Genomic DNA, 20,313 nt, shown 5'->3' on the forward strand with positions numbered 1-20,313 from the left:
TGAGCTCTGAGCAACAGCAGTTCGAGTCCAGCCCGAGCTGAGCAGCCGCTGAGCTGCCAACAGGTAGCAGGATGGCTCAGCTAAAAAAAAAAAAACAAAAAAAAAAACAACTAGGTAACTCTCTGGAAAACAATAACTAGATCTGTACTTCACACTATCCACTAGGATAAATTCCAAACAGATCAAAGATGTAAATTAAACCCTGTAAATGCTAGAACAAAGCATGGAGAAATTATTTGATCAGCTTAGAGGAGGGAAGGCCTTTTAAATTTCAAAATGCGGAAACTAAATATTAAAAATTGATAAATTTCACTACCTAAAAAGTAAGTCTCTGCTTTAAAAAAATAAGTCAAAAGACATATGAAAAAATTAAACCAAAGTGCAATTTATATCACAAAGGGTTAATTCTTCATTTTAAATACTCACGTTAATCTTTGAAACAACCCTTACTCCACTGAGAATCAGGTATATAAAGCAAATATAGAAGCAGAAAAAAAAACCTTTTTGGCCATTTTAGAAGGCAAAATAACATATGATTAGACAATCATTTGGCAGACAAACCCAGTATTTCATCCAAATAAAGAAAGCATATTAACCAAACCAACAAATTTGAAGACTACTTAACAGGGACACAAAATAGCCTCACTCTTTCTATAAACATTAAATATTTCAATTCTAAATAACCCTGTTACCACTGTGGTTGTGGCTATCCTTTATCCTGGTTCTCTTACCTAGAATTATGGTGAACATGAAAGCTTTTTAAACATGCTCAGAACTTGGCTAAAATTCTAGGCCGTAATTTACTCTGTGGACAGATCCTGAAACTGACCATAAAACCCCACTCCCCTGCTTTAAGGCTCTTTGTACCTGAAATAGTCTTGGAAGTTTGGGAATAACCTGTGTGGGCCTGGAGCAAGATTAGGCTGGTCTACAAGCAAAAACAAGCCACAACCTCCCCAGGGCCACTGGCCTTCACACTGCCACAGCTTGGTTAAGTTTCCTCAAATCATTTGGAAAATGACCATGAAGCAAGAATGCTTAACTGGTCCCAAGTGGTAAAGGACCACAGGTTTCAAGCTATGCGCTGAAAAGCCTTACCACAGCTAGGATTATAAATTAATTCAATTGCCAATTGCAGAAAATTCCATTAAATTGTGTTTACCAGAATACATACATAGTATTGGACCTATTATCATTTGCTTTGCTTTTCAGTACCATTAAGTTCATTTGCAAGAGAATATACAGCTCTTGTGTAAATACATTTTGATTAAATTTATAGTTAAATTGACACTGAGTCAACAACCAATAAAGGTTTTATTTTATTGTGCTTTATATGTATTCTGTGTATGAAAGTAGCCTTTAATTGACAGGAAGGAAGGAAGAAAGGGAAAGAAAAGGAAAACAGGAGTAATACATATAACCAAGTGATGCATTCAGCACAGAGATTTTTCCAACTACCACAGTAAACCTATTTCTGCCTCTGGCCAGATCTATTGATCAAACCTTTGGTTTGTCACTGTTGGTTTGGAAATCAAATGCAAGTGTGTTGTTGCTTCCAGCCTAAGCTGAAATGGATACTCAAAGCACTACAGCTCAGTCCTGTGAGCGATACATAGGAGTGACTGCTGGGACACAGTGCCAAGAATACTGTCCTTCTGGGCATCTGGGAACATTAAATTTTTCTATGCAAAACCTTATTTAATAATATGTCTATGTTTATCTCAACAATGATTTTTAATGGATGTATTTGAAAAGATATAAATCGTAAGGACAAACCCAAGTAAATGGCAAAGCAGGGTCTTGGTAATTTCAGTCTCATGAATTGCTCCTTATTCCCACTGGAAGTTTCAAGAGTTCTCAAGAGATTCCCCAATCTTTTTCATTCTCCCGGTCAATCAATACATGAGATTAAATGCTTCAGGAATGTGAAGATGCAAATAACCAAGGCAAAAGAGGTTGTTAGCTCCCTGGGGAACTGCATTTCACCTAGGATGGTAGCCTGTAAATACACAAATAAAACTGGGTCAGCTCCTCATAGGAAATAACTACTTTGATCAAAAGACCTGAAATCTCAATTTATAGTTGACTATCCATCATATGTGTTCAAAAGTTCATTTATTCACTTGTTTATTCTTAGATTTATTTATTCATTTGATAAATATATAGAGAACATCAACAATGTGCCAGGCATGGTACTGTGTTCTGAGATTCAAAGATAAACCAGTAGGCAAAGCCTTCTTATATATGATATAATATGAAATAATGGCTGAAAACTTACGAAGTTTAGCAACAGACACAAAGAAGTTAATCAAATCCCAAATAAATCTATGCCTAATACAGTATAATTAAACTTTTGAAAACTAAAGACAAAGAAAAAAATCTTGAAAGCAGCCAGAGAAAAACTATGCATTAGTTGTACAGAAACACCAATTCAAATGACGGGATTTCTCATCTGAAACAATGAAAGTCGGAAGAAAGTGCTGAAAGAAAACAACTGTCAACCATGAATTCTATATTTGGCAAAATGATCTTTCAAGAGTGAAAGGAAAATAAGGAACAATCTCAGATAAAAGAAAATGAAAATAATTTGTTGCTAGAAGGCCTACTTTTAAAGGTTGGCTAAAGGAAGTTCTTTAAACAGAAAAAAAGGATAAAAAATGAATCTTAGAGAAGCAGAAACAGAAGAGCAGGAATATAGGTAATACAATAGAATATGCTTTTCCTAATGAGTTTTATAAATCATGTTTGATGATTGAAACAAAAATTATAGCACCATGTGATACTGAAGACAATGATATTTAAAAGTAGTGAGTAAAGGTACCTAAATTGAAGTGAGGTTTCTACACTTCACTAAAAGTGGTAAAATGTTGATACAAGTGGATTGTTATGTCACATTTCTGTATTGTAATACCCAGAGCAATCACTACAAAAACTATAGCGATAAACTCCAAAACACTGTAAATAAATCAAGATGGAATTCTAAAAACTATTCAAATCACCCACACACAAAAAAGCAAAACAAACAAGCAGAGAAATAATGACCCAGTGGAAACAAATAGACAACAACAAAATGGCAAACTTAATTAAGCACTGAAACCAACGGTCCTTATGACTTTGATCAAATTTATTTTTAAATACTAGATCTAGAAATGATCTCTCTCCTCTCTCTCTCTCTTCCTCCTCCTCCTCCTCCTCCTTCTCCCACCATTCCCACCTCTCAGAGACCTAGCCTTTCCCCGGGATAATCAGCAACCCCAAAGCAGCAGAAGACAGTAGCCGGACCTGACTAATGGTCACACAGCAGTCCGGCCCACTGGCAGGCTAAAGATAACATCTTGACCTAAGTTATGTTTTAGTTCCTGAGCCCTAAGATGAAACAATTCACTGGCTACTTTCCCATGAGACCAGACAGAGGGACACTGGAAAAGAACTCAGAACTGTACTCAAGATCTGAAGAAATGATTTATTACCCTTACCTTACCTCTGATCAATCAGCTCCCAACACGACTCCGAATCCCTAACCCATGGTGTCTTGTGATTTTGCCCTATATAAACTGTAACCTACATGCTATCAGGGAGTTTGGCCTTTTGAGCATCAGCTTCCTGTTTTCCTGCATGGTACAATTCATCAATAAAATAGGCAATATTTCTCCACTGCATTCCTCAGTGTTTGGTGTTTGGCTCTGCTAGCACTAAGTGGATGAACTCTTTTTGTACTATAACAGCACTAGCATATCAATAATTACCTTACATATAAATCACAGAAATACACCAATCAAAGAACAGAGACAGGCAGAGGAGATTAAACAAAAAAACACCGCCAACTATATGCTATTTTCAAGAAACTCACTTCAAATCCAGTGACATATGTAGGTGGACAGTAAAAATATACAAAAAGATAAACCATGCAAACATTAATGTGAAAAAGCAGAAGTGGCTGTATTAATACCCGATTAAATGGCTTCATATCAAATAAAAATTACTAGACAAAGACTGACAGTACATATAATAAAAGGATCAATCCACCAGGTAGACTGTTATAACAAATCTAAATGTGTAGGCACCCAACAAGAAAGTTTTAAAATACATAAAATAAAATGTGATCGAGCTGAAAGGAGAGCTAGAAAAAATCAACAATTATAGTTGGAATCTTTAGCACCCATATCTCAATAACTGATAGAACAACTACACAGAAAATTAGAAAGGATATAGAAGAAATCAACAACACTATCAACCAACAGAATCTAATGGACATTTATAGAACACTCCACCCAACACTTTTTAAGTGCCATAGGATTTACACCAAGATAGACCACATCCTGGGTCATAAAACATCAGCAAATTTTAAAAAGTTGAGGGGCTGCCTGAGTGGCTCAGTTTGTTAAGAGATTGCTCAAGAGTGCAAGCTCTGAGCAACAGGGTCGCCGGTTCAATTCACACATGGGCCAGTGAGTTGCGCTCAAGCTGAGCTGCCGCCGAACTGCCAACAGGTGGCAGGATGGCCCAGCTGGTGAGAGCACGTGCTCCTAACAACAAGGTTGCCTGTTCGAAATGGTGGGCTACGCTCACCTGCAACTAAAGGCTGAACTGGGCACCTTGAGCTGAGCTGCCGCCTGGGTGGCTCAGGGGATAGAGTGCGTGCTCTTAACAACAAGGTTGCTGGTTCGACTCTTGCATGGGATGGTGGCTACGCCCAACCACAACTAACTGAACACAGCACCTTGAGCTGAGCAGAGCTGAGCGGCGCAACTGAACTTGGAGCTAAGCTTGCTGCACCCTCCACAAATAAGATTAAAGGACAGCAACTTGGCTGTTCCCCTTCTCCAATTTCCCAACGCTGTTCCTCTCTCCCAATTCCCCAATAAAATCTTGGAAAAAAAATTAAGATCATACAGTGTTTTCTCTGATAATGATTTAAATTAGTATTAAGTTAGAATTAACAGAAAGATAAAGGAAATATCTTCAAACACTTAGAAATTAACATACTTCTGAATAATCCATGTGCCAAAGAGGAAGTCTCAAGGGAAATTGGAAAATATATTGAACTAAATGAAAATAAAAATACAGCATGAAAAATTTGTGAAGCACAGCTAAAGCAGTGAAGAGGGAAATTTATAGCTTTAAATGCTTACATTAGAAAAGAAGAAAAGTCTTAAATTAATATAGTCTAAGCTCCCATCTCAAGAAAACCTGGAAAAAGAATGGGAACATAATCCCAAAGCAAGCAGAAGAAAGGAAATAATAAAAATAAGAGCAGAAATCAATAAAATTGAGAACAAAATAACAATAAAGAAAATCAACACAAAGAGCTTGTTATTTGAAAAGATCACTAAAATTTGCAAATATCTGGCAAGACTCATAAAGAAAAAAGGAGAAGACACCAATTACCAATACTAAGAATGAAACAAAGGATATAACTTTAGACCCTGTAGACATCAAAATAATATTATGGGAATGCTACGAACAACTTTACAGACATAAATTTGACAATTTGAATGAAATGGACCAATTCTTCGAAAAACACAATGTATCACAACTGATTCATATGAAATAGAAAATTTGAATAACCCTATTACTATTTAGAAAATTGGATCTTAATTTTAAAATTCCCATAAAATGAATGTCCAAGCCCAGATGCTTTCACTGTAGAACTCAACCAAATATTTCCTTTTTTTTAATTTAAGTGCAGAAATTATAGACTTTTCAACAAATTGTGCTGAAGCAATTGGACATCTACAGGCAAAAAATTAAACAAACAAACAAAACAAAAAACATTTTGATCTAAGTTTTACATCTCATACAAAAATTAACTCAAAATGAATCACAGGCTTAAATGTAAAATGTGGAACTGCAAGAGTTTAAGAGCAAAACATAGGAGACAATCCTTCGAATATGGGGCTAAGCAAAGAGTTCTTAGACTTGCTACCAGAAGAACCATCCATAAAAACAAAAATTGATAAACTGGACTTCAACAAAATTTAAAACTTTGCCTTGCAAAAGACCCTGTTAAAAGTACAAAAGACAACTAGGAGAAAATAGGAGCAAACTGTGTATCTACTAGAGGACTTATATCTTAAATATATAAAAACTCTCAAAACTCAACAGTAAAAAAAAATCCAGTTAAAAATGGCAAAAGATATGACTAGACATTTCATCCAAGTGGTTATATAGATGGCTAATAAGCACGTGAAAAGATGTTCAATATCATTAGTCATCAGGGATGGACCTACATTTCTGTAAGTTATTCTTGTTTGAAGTACAGGAGAGTAATCTAAAGAGATAGAGCCCACAACATGTTAATTAAGAAGGAGGAGGACAGTGGTGGAGTGGAGTTTGAAAAATAAGAGCAATAGCCCAGGCGAAAGGTAGTGAGAACCTAATATATGTAAGCCAGTGGCTGTAAGAAGTGGACAGGAGAACAGCCACTAGACATATTAAATAGGAATTTGTGTGGCCAGCCGAGTGGCTCAGATGGTTTAGAGCTCGCTCAAGTGTGTGAGCTCTGAGCAACAGGGTCGCCGGTTCAATTCCCAGCCCAAGCTGAGCTGCCGCTTAGCTGCCAACAGGTTGCAGGATGGCTCAACTAGAAAAAAAAAGAATTATAAATAGGGATTTGTTGTATCAGTTAGGGAATTTAATGCAGAGAGTTGATTACACACGCAAGAGAGAAGCTGGGAGCTAAACAGAGCACAATGAAGGACCGCAGAGATTGCCAACATTAAAAAGCTCCCACTACCCCTCAGCCAGAAAGACAAGGGATGAAGCCTTGTTACTGAATCTCAGGAGCCAGGATTGCCCAGAGAAAGCTGGAAATACAGAAGCTCGTCTGGCAAGAACTGAAGCCACAGGTGTAGCCAGCTGATTTGGTGGGATCGGCACTCAGCAGCAGCAGTGGCAGATAAGCTTTGGTAAGAAACATTCCACGTTGTTGGGTCTTGTTAATCTCTGAAACCGAGGTCTCTCATTGGATAAAAATCTCAATGGAAGCTGGTGATATAGGAAAGAGCCTGATGGATGCTGCCTGCAGGGGATCAATCCTCCTGAGTAGAGCAGGGGAATGGCAGAGAGTGATTCTGAGGGAAAATAGGCATGAAGAGAAAAAGTGGTTTACCAGTTTTCTAGCTTGGGTGACTTGGTGGATGGTAATTCACTGAGCTGAGGACACAACAGTTTGGGAATGTGTTGAGTTTAAGGTGCCTGGGGGATGTCACAGTAAAGCTGCGAAGGATGTAGTCTGAAGTTCAGGAGAGAAGTCTGTGATAATGATAGGCAAGTATAACTAGGAGTCAACAGAACATAAAAAGTCTTTGACATCATGGGAACAGGTGCGTTCACTCAGGGTCACTGTAGGATGATCAGAGAGGAGGACCAGAGACAAAACATTTAAGCAACTGGCTATGGAAAGTTGTGAAGAAAAAGTCAAAGTTGTGTCTTAGAAGCCAAGGCAGAAAGAACTACCAGAAAAAAAGGAGTGGTCAAAAAGGTGTAACTTAGTTGAGAGGTCAAGTAAGATAAGATAAGCCTGAAAAGAGCCAAGAAAATTGAGCAATAGGAAGTCTAGATAGACCATTCCCTGGCTAAAAGTGGAAATTGATGACCCCTTAACAAAACCCTTCCTTTTATTTCTTTCTTTCCTCCTCAGAACATCTGTCCTGAAAGTTTGGCCAATTTGAGGGAAAATAACTTATAATTCAAAGTACAGGAGCAAGAAAAGCAATGGTGTTGGTGGGGACTATGGGCATGGAAGTGACAGGGAGAAAAGGGCATAGGAGGCAAGGAACTGTCTCAGTACTCACTCTACTGCCTACTGGAGAACGGAAAAGGCTAAACAAGCAATTCATTCCTTGTTGCTTTTGGGAACTATGAGAATTGTAGTTCTGTTGCTCTCACAACAATTTTCTTATTGGAAATAGTGTGTGGGAAGTATTCTTTTTTACTGACCAGTCAGTATAATAACAAAAAGTTTTTAAATCTGTGAGGATAACTTTTAAAATCCATAATCCTTCCATTTTTTGATATTTTCTTTCATATGTAAGCTTTGTACCTGGTTGTTATCATTTGATTTTCCCCCCAAGTTAGAATAATAAAGTTTTCAAAAATTTTTAGAATTTTGCACAATTCCCTTGAGATCTTTAGAACTAGGAAATCTTGCCTTCAAAATCTAAGAAGTGGGCTGGCTGAGTGGCTCAGTTGGTTAAGAGCGCGAGCTCTGAGCAACAGGGTCGCCGGTTCAAATTTCACATGGGCCAGTGATCTGTGCCTGAGCTGAGCTGCCGCTGAGCTGCCAAAAGGTGGCAGGATGGCTCAGCTGGTGAGAGCACATGCTCCTAACAACAAGGCTGCCGGTTCAACTCCTGCATGGGATGGTGGGCTGCGCCCCCCCCCCCAACTAAGATTGAACACAGCACGCTGAGGTGCAGCCTGGCGGCCGGACGGCAACTGGACTTGGAGCTGAGATAGCTGTGCCCTCCACAACTAAGATTGAAGGAAAACAACTTGGCTGTTCCTCTCCCCCAATTCCCCAATAAAAATCTTAAAAAAAAAAAAGCTAAGAAGTGTGTTGAATTCTTAGAGTCCTTAGAAATTTGGAAGAACTTTAAAGATCATCTTTTCCAATTCTTTATTTTAGAGATGACTAAATTGAATCCCAGAGAAATAGAGTGGATTTATTTCAGGTCAGGAAGTAATACATGTCAGAACCTTCTCTAAAACCCTGGCCTTTGGAGTCCAGTTTCCAGCACTCTTCCCACCATCATACCTCTGTCTCTAGCAGTAGGTTTGTTTAGCATAATTGTGATTAGGGTGTCATGCAATGTACATCTCACAGAGGAGATTGCAAAAATAGCACAATAGTCTGCAGCTCTTACCATCAAGAATTAGAATCTATTTACCCACTTTTTGAAATTGTGACTTGCTTTGACCACAGAATGCAGTGGAAGTGATGTATAATGGTCAGCCTAGGCCTTAAGAAATGTTGCAGCTTCTGCTTTCATACTCTTAGAATTCTGAGACCACAGTGTGTAGAACCCAGGGCTAGGCTGCTGAATGATGAGAGACAGGAGGCTCAATCACCTTCATTGCCCTGCCAAACACCAGACATGTGAGTGAGGCTGTTTAGATCATCCAGCCTTTAGCCAACCTGACAGCAGAGGTTAGAGGAGCCTGCCTAGACCTGATGAACTGCCCAAGCAACCCACCGAACCAAGGTGAAAAGATTGGTTGCTTTAAGGCACTAAGTTTCGGGATTTTTTAACACTGCAAAAGCTAATGTATGCATCCATTTCTTCATTGTGATGGTAACCCACACCATTCAAGAAATCATACTTCATGTTATATGGTTTCTTGAATCAAGCAGCTAGGAAGTGTTTTTTTTTCCTGTCTTAATTTTTGTTTTATTATTTTCTTTTAGATATTGAAGCTTCAAAAGGCAATTTATAGAAGAAATTTTTGGATATGCAAGTGTATGTACAGCTCTTTGCAGGCCATCTGCTTTGAAAAGAACTGTTGGTAGAGCCCTTTATTTTTACCAACAATCTTCACTTCTCCTGCCCACATCTCAAAACATTCAACAAAGATCTGTACATATGGATCAAGGTGGCACTAAAGTGGTGGAGGGATGGGGGTGAGGAGGCAGCTCCACAGTAAGTTAGGACACAGCAGTGACTTTTTTTCTTAGTTTGACTCCAGCCTGGGGCTTTCTAAATAAACAGTGCTGAAACATCTCCCCAAGTGATACACTGAAGAAAACGAAGCAGAATGAATATTTTCTGGATCTGGAGCATGGCAGATGAACAGGCTGAAAACTCCTACTCCCTTCAAAGGCTCTACGGATTTATTACTCATAGCTACTCATTTCCATGCAATCTTAAATTGATACAAACTAACTCTCAACAAAAATGAGCTTATAGAAAATGTCCATATTTGGCTGATTAGATGCTGAAGTCATGTGGATTTTCAACATTCAGTGATCCAATCTTGTAATCAAGCTTGATATTGAGTTCAATGAGATTGTATCAAGTGCTGTACCTGGGCTCTGCAGCCCAGCAAAACACTGAGATGAACAATGTTTGAGTATGCCTCTACTATCTCTCAGAAAGGAAAGGATGGAGGGGATTATTACCTTTTATAGATTTAGTGTCTGTAATTACAACTTGGTGGGTCAAGATCTTTTCTTTTTATCATTTGAGTATGCTTCAAAGATAAGTGAAAAGTCTTTAGAATATAAAATTTGCAATGAGCTGTTTTACCTTCTGTATTGGTTTCCGAGGCTACTTAGCTTATAATTCCTCCTCTTTTTCTCCATCAAGCTTCTCTAACAAGAAATAAGAAACAAAAATAATCATGCTCAATGACAACAACGTCTAGTTAACAATAATCATCAACTGACAAGCACTCTTGCCCCACCCAAACTCTAAGAGGGACAAAGACTAAAAGAAAACAATAATCAATATGTATTTATCTTTTAGGAACCATCATTTATTCAACAGAAGTTCATTGAGCTCCGATCCTATGCCAGACTTGATCCAAGATTCTGAAGATTCACAAGTGAACAGGAAAGGTCCTGATCTCACTCCTAGGGAATAGTCAGGTTGTCCTGGTCTCAGCCTGATTTCTATATTTCTTTTAGTTTCATCTTCCACCTTAGCTATAGGTCTGTACCAAAAGAAAAATTGCCTACCAATGTGGTTTCTTTAAAAAAAAATAATGATAGCAAACACTTATATGGTGCTTACTATGTGCAAAAAGGTATTCTATGCATTTTTATACATTAACTGACAATCTTGAACAATCTTTTGAGGTATTATTGTTATTCCTTTTTGCAGCTGAGGAAACTGAGGCAGAGAGAGGCTAAGTAATTTACATAGATTCAAACTACTCACTACACTGTTCTTACTAAGGCAGAATACTGTAGAGTTATTTTTTTAAGATTTTTTATTGGGGAATTGAGGAAGGAGAACAGCATTGGGGAATCGGGGAAGGGGAACAGACAAGTTGCTGTCCTTTTGTTTTTCAGTCTAGTTGTGGAGGATGTCCCTTCACTGGCCCATGTTGGTATTATCATTGCGCTCTTCCCGGGTGAGGCAGTCGCTCGCTGGCCTCTGGACGGCCGCTCACGGCAGCTCACAGCAGCTCATGAAATTGCATGCCAGCTGCTGGCCAGCCCCACTCTAGCGTCTGCCATCGCCGGTGACTCATGGCAGCCCAGCTCCAGGTTGAGCTGTTGCTCACTATCTTAGCTGTTGAGGGTGCAGCGTCACTGGCCCTCATATGTGGGATCAGAACCGGGGCCCTGATGCTCAGAGCTGGAGTCCCAAGCCAACTCTTTTTTTTTTTAATTGGGGAATTGGGGGGATGGGAACAGAGCTTGGGAAGTGGGGGAACAAGTTGCTGTCCTTTTGTTCTTCAGTCTAGTCCAAGCCAACTCTTAACGAACACGCCACTCGGCCAACCCTAGAGTTATTTATCAACAACGTTTGAAAGAAAACCCTAAGTTAATCAATAAGTTGAATGTCAAATTATCCCATTCTCTAAACATTCAGCATAATTGAGACTTAGTAATCTAGTCTGGGTGTTTTCCACCTAAACATATGCTCATAAAAGCCCCATCCAAAGGAAAATAAAGTGTATGTGCTGAATTTTCTTAAAAACTGCTACTGACTTATAATCCGTCTGTTCCATTCTCTTCTCAGGCTTTCAGCCCATAAGATAGTACATCTGCTTCTATAGTGAAATGGGATATCAGTTCCCGCATATTCCCAGAGGAATCCAAAGGAATTTGGCCAAGTGTTTACCAGAATTTCCTTGTGGGCACCTTCTTCTAAATAAATGAAAATACCCTCTCTAAGGTTTTCTGAAAGGCCCAATTTCAATTAACTACTTTTTGCCAGAGCATGTATCAGATGAAGCTTTAGGTCCTGTCTCTGTATGCATATGTATGTACCTGAGCCAAGTGGGTAGACACTCTGAAGAATGTTTTGCCTAAACTCACTGTAGTCTCCTGGAGATAATTGCAAGCCTCCATCTGATGCCTGGGGCCAAGAGGATTCTGAACCATAGGCAACCATGGCAACAGCTGTCTACTTGCTTTAACAGGCAAACTAGCACACTAACATCCCTTGTTTGCCACCAAAGACACGTTAGTAAGGTATCTCCCAAAATTAAAGATAACCTTTAAAAATAGCAACAATGGTGTTGGCAATTGTAGTAGCAGCTGACATTGACCTCTTATAGTATGCCAGGCTCCATGCTAAATGCTCTATAGCATTTACAGTAGCTTTTAATTTAAATCTCACAATAATCATCATTCCAAACACTTTTCATTAAAAACAACAGAAAACTGGTTAAAACGACAGCTATCAATTAATACAATTAAACAAAATTACTATAGATTGATTGCATCATCCCAAAATTCATATGTTAAATCTTAACCCCCAAAGTGATGGTATTTGAAAGTGGGGCTTTTGGAGGTGATTAGTCATGGGGACTTTGCCCTCATGAATGGGATTAGTGCCCTTACAAAAGAGACCCCCAAGGAGCTCCCTTGCCCCTTCTGCCATGGGAGGACACAGCAAATAGACTGCCATCTAGGAACCAGGAAGCGAGCTCCCACCAGGCACTAATTCTGCTGCTACCTTGATCTTGGACTTCCTAGCTTCCAGAACCGTGATAAATAAATATCTGTTGTTTATAAGTCACACAGTCTATAGTATTCTGTTATATTATAGCAGCCCAAAGGACTAAGACAAAAATGTACTGTGCTTCTACTCTGTCCACACAGAAATGGGCAAAATAAGAATCCCTGTTGTTCATCATCTTATTAAAAAAAATGACAATATTGAACATGTATTTTCCCAAGGAGAAAAAAGTATGTGTTGATTGTATGACAGATTTGGGAGGAAGAAAGTGAAATTAACAGGGAGGGAGAAGGGTTCAAAGAAGGGAATGTTCTGGTTATCTATTGCTTCATACCAAACCATTCTGAGGCTTACAGGCTTAAAAGAAAAACAATCATTTATTTTGTTTATGAATCTGAAATTTGGCCAGCGCTCAGTGGGGATAGTTTGTCTTCACTCCATGTGGTACCAACTGGGGTGGCTTGACCTGGGTTGAGCATCTAATTTTCCAAGATGGCTCACTCCCAAAGCTGGCAAGTTGGCACTGACTATTGGTTCTTTTCCACGTCGGCCTCTTCCATGGGGTGACTTGGTCTTCCTCACAGCATGGTGGCTGGGTTACAAGACTGGTCATCCCAAGGGACAAGAAGTAGAAACTGACAATTTCTGAAGGTTTCAGCTCAGAAACTAGCACACACTTCAGTAATATTCAATTGGTCAAGCAGTCACAAAGCCTAGATTCAAAGGGAAGTGACATAGATTTTACTCAACTGCAGCAGTGTAAGAGAGAACATTGGGGTAATGCTTTAAAATTACAACAGGGACAGAGAAAGGGAATACTGAAATCATGAAAGAGAAATTTTCCTGTTTTGCCATGGCCAGTTTTTAAGAAAATTTTATTGAGGGCAGCTCAACCCGGATTTTTCTTAAACATTGCTGCTGATTTTCAGTCAGACTTCCAAAATCTTTTCTCAGGAAAAGTCATTTAATCTCTTTAAGCGTCAGTTTTACCATCTGTAAATTTGGGATAACAATATTTCCCTTCTAGAGGAGATTGTAAAGACAACCTGACTATAGTCACTGAACATATACCAGGGGTGCCAAAAAAATGTATACAAGTGGGGGCCAGCCAAATGGCTTAGTTGGTTAAGAGCTCTCTCAAAAGTGTGAGCTCTGAGTAACAGAGTCTCTGGTTCGATTCCCAGCCCAAGCTGAGCTGCCGCTGAGCTGCCAACAGGTGGCAGGATGGCTCAGCTAAAAAAAAATGTATACAAGTGGACACTTTGTTCAACGTTGCTCAAGCAGTAGTTTGCTGTAATCAGAAGTGTCTGGATGCTGATGGTAACCACTTTGAGCACCTCTTGTAATTGCAGAGGTCAAATGTGACTTGTATTCATCTTTTCTTATCAGTATATATTGAGTATTACAATTTTAATACAGTTTTTCTTTCTAAAAATGTGTATACATTTTTTTTGCATCCTCTGTATATTTTCAGGCCTGCTTTTCCAATTTGAAGTAAGCTGGCTGGCTGGGAAAGTTGGTCATAAGACAATTTGAAAGGAGGGTTGAGAACAATAGGAATCCCTGTTCATCATCTTATAAAAAATGACAATATTGAACATATACTTTCCCAAGGAGTAAAAAGTATGATAGGAATAAAAAGGAAGGTTGATAGAAATATCTCTTCATCATAAATAATGCCAATAAGACTATTATTCTGATTCTAAGTGGTTTGCTCAAGTCAGATTACTTACAGATATACTCAATAATTTCATCCTATCACTTCAGGGCCAACATTATGGTTTTCCAATGAGAATAAGATATTAGGAGGTGTCAAGAAGATTAAAATGTGATATTGACACTTCCAACACTAGATGATTTTCTTCACTAGTTAAAAAAATAAGTCATTCAAATATCATATGATCTCACTTATACGTGGATTCTAAGGAACTGAATGGATGGGAGAAGTGGATGGAGATAGTCTCAGAGACACAGAGGAAGAACTGAGGGTTGTTAGTTGGGAGGGGGTGGGGATGAAGGAGAGGGGAAGGGATGAGACAATACAAATTGGTAATTGTAATATGGCCTCAGGGATAGAAAAAGATAGTCCAAGGAATACAATTAATAACGTTGTAAGCATTTCTTAGGGAGCCAGATGGACCAATGCCCTTTTGGGGAGTCCACTTCATAGTTGATGTGGAGGCCTTACCAACGCATTGTATTTCTGAAACTGATGTTGAATAACACTGTATGTCAACTATAATTATATATACATATAACCTCGGGACACGGAGTAGAGTGCGGGAACGGATTCAATGGAATTGTAATAGATAAGCATGATATCAGGGATGGGAGGGCAGTAGATGGGGGGTGGGGGGTTGTTACTTTGTGAGGGTGAAAAGGATAACTATTGCATTGTTCTGTACACCTGAAACTAACAATAAATAAATAAATAAATAAATAAATAAATAAATTAATAAAAAAGTCATTAATTTACCATGGAGCATATTTTAAAATCACCTCCAAGTACTGCATCAGAAAATGAATAAATGTTTTCAGAATGGAATACAACCAAAGAATAGATCAAGAATCCATTCACTGCCATTTCCCAAGTTAAAACATGTATCCCTCTAGTTTTTGTGTGTGTGTGCTATTCAGCTTAGTCCCTGAATAAACATTAAATTTTAGTTAGAATTGTCTTTATAGTTTCTGGTTCTATTCTTAATACAATATCCAAAACTTATCTGATTGGTAAATGCAGCAAAAACTTGATAACATTCTTACAACTCAAAATTGTGAGTCAGAACCTTCTAAATTAGTATAAATAAAGAGGAGGGGGGGAAAGCATATAAATATGGAACATGATCTAAAAGTCAAGCTATTCCACATCAAGCCAGATAAAGACACAGTGAAGAAATATTACAAATAATGTCATCATTTTCTCTGTTGTATACCTATTATTATTATTATTTAATTAGTAATGTGTACTTTTTTCATTTTATTAATACAAATGAATCTTTTAACTTAAAAATTGTTCATCCTTGTATGTGTCATTATCTCATTCCAAGTGTTTGAGAAAAACTATACATATGGTAATGACATAGGCAGTGAGCTAGATTGTGCCAAGATAGTGTAAATGAGAAGAGAAGAGAGCCAAATACAGAGCCCATATAAAAGTGACAAAGAGTCAAAGAAGGAAACAGAAAGGAGAGGCCAAAGGTGTAAAAGGAAATATAGAAGAAAGTATTTTCATAGGAACAAACGGAAGCAAGAGTTTGAAGAAACTTTGCTGATCACAAAAAGGGATCAACAATGTCATATTCTCCACAAGTCACATGGGAGAAGTTGAGAAGACTTCTCAAAAAAGGAATCAGCTCTTGAGATGATTATGCTAAGCAAAATAAGTCACACAGAAAAAGTCAAGAACCATATGATTTCACTCATATGTGGGATATAAAACAGAAAGCAACAAACAAACAAACAAAAACTCATAGACACAGACAATAGTATGGTGGTTACCAAAGGGAAAGGGAGGTAGTGGGGAGGTAGAAAAGGATAAAGGAGGTCAAATATAGGGTGATGGAAGGAGATTTGATTTTGGGTGGTGAACACACAATGCAATATATAGAGGATGTATTATAGAATTGTGATCTTGATACCTATATAATTTTATTAACCAATGTCACCCCAATAAATTTAATTTCAAAAAAACAGAATCAGTGAACTCAATGAGAGCAGTTTCAGCAGAGTGGTATAGCTAGGAACCTTTTGCTTGGATTGAGGTGTAGGAGGGAATAAGGCAATAGAAAAACTGAGTACAGAATACTCTTTTACTCTTTCCAGATACTTGGCAGAAAATGGAAGGTGAAAGATAAGATGTTAGCTAAAGGGATATATAATGTCAAGAGGGTGTGTGTGTGTGTGTGTGTGTGTGTGTGTGTGTGTGTGTGTGTGACAGAGAGAGAGAGAGAGACTCCTAATATGAAAATAAATGAATTGTTTAAATACTGACTGAAATTGGTTAGTATGAAAGGAGTGTTTAAAGGGTGGATTATAGAGCAAAGCTTTGAAGAAGCTAGAAAGGATGAGATCCAGATCTTGATGCACATATAACCTCAGATAGAAGGGAAACTTTTCAGAGTGATTTGAGGGATGTAGGAAAAAATGAATAGAAATGTAGTTTTTAAGAGTTGTAGTTGATGAAACAATATTGGCCACACATTGATAACTGTTGAAGCTGGATGATATGTACATGATGGTTCACTTTATATTTTGTTTAGTTTTGACTATGTTTTAAAATTTCCATAATACAATAGATAAAAAACATCAACAAAGAAATTTTGGGTAAAAGACTGCTGTATTACTCAGAAGAAGTCCTTAGTTTCTGTGTGACATAGGAGAAAATTGTATCTGCTGAAAGTTAAGGTTGTGGGTTGAGGGCTTAATAAGAGTGGTAAAAGTTTGAAATAGCTGCTCTAGAAATGAGAGAATGAGTGATCCAGGGACCAACTAGTTGATTATCTGGTTGAGGTTGGAGGTCTTGCATTTCCCCGGGCAAATATTTGTGTGTTGTAAGATTTTCTCTAGTACCTCTTAGAAGCCTAAATGTAGGAGCCATTGGAAAGATCCATAATTTATTTTCGGTGGGCAGGTGCAACTAAAGACAAAGAGAAGCATCAATAAAAAAGACTTAATGTGGGCCAGCCAAGTGGCGCGATGGTTAAGAGCTGGCTTGGGACGCCAGAGGGCCCCGGTTTGGATCCCACATATGAGGGCCAGTGACACTGCCCTCCACAGCTAAGATGCTGAACAACAGCTCGACCTGGAGCTGGGCTGCTGTGGGTCGCCAGCGACAGCGTAGGCTGCAGTGGAGCTGCAGTGAGCTGCCATAAGCTACTGTGAGTGGCTGGCAGCCAGCATGAGCTGCCAAGAGCTGCCGTGAGTGGCTGTCTAGTGGCCAGTGACCAAACTGCCTCACCTGGGAAGAGCGCAATGATAATACCAACACGAACCAGTGAAGTGATGTCCTTCACAACTAGACTGAAGAACAAAAGGACAGCAACTTGTCTGTTCCCCTTCCCTGATTCCCCAACGCTGTTCCCCTCCCCCAATTTCCCAATAAAATCTTTGAAAAAAAAAAGAAAAACTTAATGTGATGGAGAATGTTGTTTTCCCCCTCATAAAGAAGCTACCTTGGCTTTTCTAAAAAGTAGGAAAATACTTTAATATAGAAGTCTTACGGTTTTCAGCTAGATTTTGAGAAGAAAGAGATACTAATTTGGGAGATAAGATATTTTTTCTTTTAAAAAAATCTCATGTAATGTCATATAATACTGTTTCTAAATATTTACAAGGAAATTGAATAATAGTCAAATAAAATAATTCAAATGCACTTTCAGAAATATGCATTTTTCTCATTAAACTTTGTTTTAATGGGTCTCAAAATTCGGTGACAGATTTTTGGTCAAGTTATTTCCATTAAAAGGTACTGATTTTGAAAACTAATAACTTAAAAACTGCCCCCCCCACAAAATGTTCTACAAAACATTCTCTTTTCCTTCTGAAGGTTTTACGATGCACTGTAGTCATTAACCAGTCTTTTACTATTAAACTTAAATGGCCAATTGAGACAAACATTTCTGAGACTGTTCTTCCACCACCGATTAAGACTAGGGTGGCAGGTATTGGGAATAATATTCATTTAGCTTTCTGAGCTTTCTGGGCAGACTTGGTGACCTTGCCAGCTCCAGCTGCCTTCTTGTCCACTGCTTTGATGACACCCACAGCAACTGTCTATCTCATGCGACGAACAGCAAAATGGCCCAGGGGAGGGTAATCAGAGAAGCTCTCAACACACATGGGCTTGCCAGGAACCATATCAGTGATGGCAGCATCACCAGATTTCAGAAACTTCAGCCTATCTTCCAGCTTTTTCCCTGAGTGATGATCAATCTTCTCCTTTTGCTCAGCAAATTTGCAAGCAACATGAGCTGTGTGACAATTGAGCACATGTACATATCCGGCACTGATTTGGCCTGGATGGTTCAGGATAATCACCTGAGCCATGAAGCCAGCTACTTCCATTGGTGGGTCATTTTTGCTGTCACCAGCCACCAGCTGCATTGCCACAACGAACATATTTTATTTTGGGGGGAAGGGAGGGGAACAATATGTTTTTCCAGGACCCTACAGCTCTGAGTCAAGTAGTTGTTTCAATCTAGTTGTGGAGAGCGTATCTCAGTGGCCCATGTAGAAATCGAACTGGCAACCTTGGTGTTATGAGCACTGCACTCTAACCAACTGAGCTAACTGGCTACCCTGCACAATGAACATCTTTGACAGACACATTCTTGACATTGAAGCCCACATTGTCCCCAGGAAGCGCTTCACTCACCTAAAGCTTCATGGTGCATTTCAACAGACTTTACTTCAATTGTAACGTTGACTGGAGCAAAGGTGACCATGCCACATTTGAGAACACCAGTCTCCACTCAGCACACAGGGACAGTACAAATACCACCAGTTTTGTAGACATCCTAGAGGGGCAGACACAAATGCTTGTTAGTTGGATGAATTGGTGGCAGGATGCAATCCAGAGCTTCAAGCAGCATGGTTCCACTGGCACTGCCATCTTTACTTTCCATCCCTTGAACCAAGGCATGTTAGCACTTAGCTCCAGCATGTTGTCACCATTCCAACCAGAAACTGGCACAAATACTACTGTGTCGGGGTTGTAGCCAATTTTCTTAATGTAGGTGCTGACTTCCTTAATGATTTCCTCATATCTCTTCTAGATGTAAGGCGGCTCAGAGGAATCCATTTTGTTAACACCAAAAATTAGTTGTTTCACACCCAGCGTATAAGCCAGAAGGGCATGCTCACAGGTCTGCCCATTCTTGGAGATACCTGCTTCAAATTCACCGAAACCAGCAGCAACAATCAGGATGGCACAGTCAGCCTGAGATGTTTCTGTAATCATGTTTTTTATAAAGTCTTTATGTTCCGGGGATATCAATGATGGTCACATAATACTTGCTGGTCTTGAATTTCCACAGGGAGATATCAGTGGTGATACCATGCTCAGGTTCAGCTTTCAGTTTGTCCAAGACCTAGACATACTTGAAGGAGCCCTTTCCCATCTTGGCAGCCTCCTTCTCAAATTTTTTGATAGTTCTTTTGTCAATTCCACCACATTTGTAGATCAGATGACCGGTAGTGGTAGACTTTCTGGAATCTATGTGTCCAATGACAATGATGTTGATGTGTGTCTTTTCCTTCCCCATTTTGGGTTAGATTTAGTGGTGGTTTTCACTACACATGTGTTCTGGCAGCAAACCCATTGCAAAAAAGGCAAATATAGTTTTAGATTTTCAATCAAATGTGCTTCTAGAGGCAAAGTCATTTTAGATAGTGACCTCTTAATTTAGCAGTCTTTCTGCTATCTCCACCAATGGCTTTATTTTCCATCCCAGACTTCCAACCGTTACTCTAATTCAGATCTAAATATACTTTTAATGTAGGTTAATTGTTATACGTATTACACCTCTTTACCAATATCCTTATAGCCTAACAGTCCCTTGCAGCAGAATGACCTACAGTCCATTTAGGACCAGTAAACATTGACAAAAATCTTCTCAATTTACCATATGCTCATCCCTAAAATGTGTTTATATTTTGCAAACTGGACCCATGGGTTTAA

General features: G+C 38.8%; 1 pseudogene; it reads right to left on the minus strand.

Moving 5' to 3' along the window:
- Positions 1-18,242: 18,242 nt before the first annotated feature.
- On the minus strand, positions 18,243-19,897 carry LOC109385912 (elongation factor 1-alpha 1-like; annotated as a pseudogene).
- Between the last annotated feature and the right edge of the window lie 416 nt (positions 19,898-20,313).

Source organism: Hipposideros armiger, unplaced genomic scaffold, assembly GCF_001890085.2.
Source record: "Hipposideros armiger isolate ML-2016 unplaced genomic scaffold, ASM189008v1 scaffold_7, whole genome shotgun sequence".
Classification (NCBI taxonomy): domain Eukaryota; kingdom Metazoa; phylum Chordata; class Mammalia; order Chiroptera; family Hipposideridae; genus Hipposideros; species Hipposideros armiger.